At 45.6% G+C, this 2,933-nt stretch overlaps 1 non-coding gene across 1 annotated transcript; it reads right to left on the bottom strand.

The window, feature by feature from the left end:
• Positions 1–1,434: 1,434 nt before the first annotated feature.
• On the bottom strand, positions 1,435–1,597 carry LOC116897551. Its single transcript, XR_004387564.1, has one exon. It is a non-coding gene; the product is annotated as a U1 spliceosomal RNA (small nuclear RNA).
• Positions 1,598–2,933: the final 1,336 nt, after the last annotated feature.

Below are 2,933 nucleotides of genomic sequence, written 5' to 3'. Positions count from 1 at the left end.
ACCATATGCTTACAGGTGTTTTAACCCACTGACAACCAAACACATATGAATTCTAGTTGAGTTATTATTTGTAAAAGTGCCTCAGGGTGTATTAAAGACGTTCATTTAGGTTCAAAGGCCTAAAAACAGAACAGTGAAATCAATGGGTTATTTCAACACAAGCTATTTCAAAAACTCACTGGGAGCAAGCAAAAGGGCATTCTTCACACTGACCTGCGATCTGTGGGGCCCATACTTCTTCCTCTTCATAGAGATATCCCCCTGGGCTGTGCGGACCCCACATATTCTGAGTCACCTTTTCATTCTTCTGGGTGGCACAAGCCTGTCGTCCTCGGGTGAGAAGACAGAGGAATTCTCCCCTATCGCATGGGCAGAGGTGGTGTTCGGTTACCTTCTATCAGCTAGATTGTGGGGTGAAGGAACTTGATCATCTTACAGTCTGGGAGTGTTCCGACACCGTAATACAAGCAAGGGGCTGCACGACTGCGCACTGATGCCCTGTGTTCAGGAGAGAGCAAAAGTTGACAAAGAGTGCAGTGTGAAAGAATAGGTTGGGTTTGTTTGTTTGTTTTTTTGTTTGTTTGTTTTTTTTAATCATTCCTGCCCTGTGGGCTTTTGGTAAAGCATGAGTTACAGAAAGACACACACACACACACACACACACACACACACACACACACACACAGGGGAGGAAGGGGGAGAGAGAGGAGAGGGAGAGGGAGAGGAGAGGGAGAGGGGAGGGAGGGAGAGGAGAGGGAGAGGAGAGGGAGAGGGAGAGGGAGAGGGAGAGGGAGAGGGAGAGGGAGAGAGGCAAAGTAACAAGTCTAACGAAGGCGGGCTGGCCGTGTGGGAGCCTGTCAGCCTTCATCTGCTATTTATAGCACTGCTGTTTGCCCCACGTCAACACAGGCATCTCTGGATTGAAGATGACTAACAGTTTGGGTTGATTTGGTTTAATTAGACTGGATTAATATGGCCACTGTACAGTTGTGTGGGAGAACCGTTAATTAATCTTCGAAACTAGATGTTGATGTTTTCAAGTGTAAAACATTCTTCCCCAAATTTGGACTGAATTTATGCACTTGTATGCCAGCCTCTTTCCCCTCAGATTCCCACCAGAAGCCTGGAGCCCACGCAAGCTCACGAAAGCAACTGCTAATGAGCTGAAGGGGGAGGTCCACGTTTGAGCTAAAGGTGTCACTTGTGGTAGTGAAGACTAGAAGGCACAATTCCTGGGCTGACAGAAAGACCTCTGCCACCAGCAATGAGACCTTGGGCAAGGCTTTTAATTTCGTTTCTCTTTTAGTCACTTGTCTCTTTGGCAGTGGCAGGCATTGAACCCAGAGCTGCATGCGTGCGAAGCAAGCGCTCCACCATTGAGCTATCACCCCAGCCCTTGCACGGCTTTATTTTGTTATTAAAACTGAATTTTGACAAGGAAGAATGTGAATGAAGCCCCTCACTGCCATAAATTGTGTCGCTGGGTTTTCCCCATTTGTGGAAAACGCAGGGTCAGCACCTTTGGAGCACATTGAGTAAGTCTTCCCCTGGGAAAACCACCTTCGATACCATGCCATCTCCCCTGCCAGATTAGTATTTGTGTGTGCTTCTTTACTCCATCAAACTTGCCTCACCTCTAAAATCAAGCTGATAATGATGCCTACCCCTTAGGGCTTTCAGAGTTAAATGATATAATCAGTTGAAAGAATTACCATAATGCCTGCACAGCCTGAGCAGTAAATGCCAGACGCTATTATTGGAGACAGTAACAGGTAAGGAAGCAAGCAGTTCAGTTAGCTGCTCTAATGAACACATTTAGATTGGCGGATAAAGTAGCCAGGGATTTTAAGGCTCACCCTTGCACTAGTTAGGCAAGCATCCTACCACTGAGCTACATCCCCAGTCCTGTGTCCTATCTGTTGATCATTTGGTATCAATAACTCGTCATTGTGGGGGCTGTCTTATGTACCATAGGATGGCTACTGGCGTCCCTGACTTATAGCCATAATACCACCTCTTTGCAACTGCAGCATAACATCTTCAGACGCTGTAAAGGGTCTTTTTTTAAAGATTTATTATTTATTTCATGTATGTGAGTACACTGTAACTGTCTTCAGACACATCAGAAGAGAGCATCAGATCCCACTACAGATGGTTGTGAGCCACCATGTGGTTGCTCGGATTTGAACTCAGGATCTCTGGAAGAGCAGTCAGTGCTCTTAACTGCTGAGCCATCTCTCCAATCCCTCTGCAGAGGGTCTTAGAGCAGCAGGAGCAGCCCATTTTGAGAATCTCTATCGTAAACAATTAGTAACTGCTTTGAAGAACACATCAACTTTGTCATATTGGTTTCCCTAATTGCCTAGTTAGCTGTTTCCTCTCTATAGCTAAATAATAAATTACACACCAAAATGTGTTTAAAAATCCTTCTTCCTTTATCATTAACACAATACTATGAAGAGAAACAGTACCTGTAACATTTGCTTCCACGTACTCCTCAGTGCTACGCACGTGAGGGAGATGGGTATGCATTTGAAAATTTTTCAATGGACAGACAGACAGATGAATGTTGTCCTATTAGATTCAGCCGTCAACTTGACATAGACCTGAAGTCATCTGGGAGCCTCAGTGGAAGAATTCACCAGATCAGATTGACCCTTGTCATGGGGTATTTTTCTTAACTGCTAATTGAGGCAGGCAGGTCCAGCCCGCTTCTGGCAATGCCATCTCTAGGCAGATAGGCCTGGCCTATATAAGAAAAGTGTCTAAGCAAACCAGAGGGAGCAAGCTAGTAAGCGGCATCTCTCTGTGGTCTCTACTTCAGTTCCTACCTGGAGGTTCCTGCCTTGAGTTCCTCCCTTGGCTTCCTTCAGTGATGGAAATGTAAGATGAAATAATGAACCCTCTCCTCCTCAAGCTGCTTCTCAGTCATA

This window comes from Rattus rattus, chromosome 3 (assembly GCF_011064425.1).
Source record: "Rattus rattus isolate New Zealand chromosome 3, Rrattus_CSIRO_v1, whole genome shotgun sequence".
Lineage (NCBI taxonomy): Eukaryota > Metazoa > Chordata > Mammalia > Rodentia > Muridae > Rattus > Rattus rattus.
The sequence above is the reverse complement of the archived record's forward strand: the minus strand, read 5'-3'. Positions and strand labels throughout refer to the sequence as shown.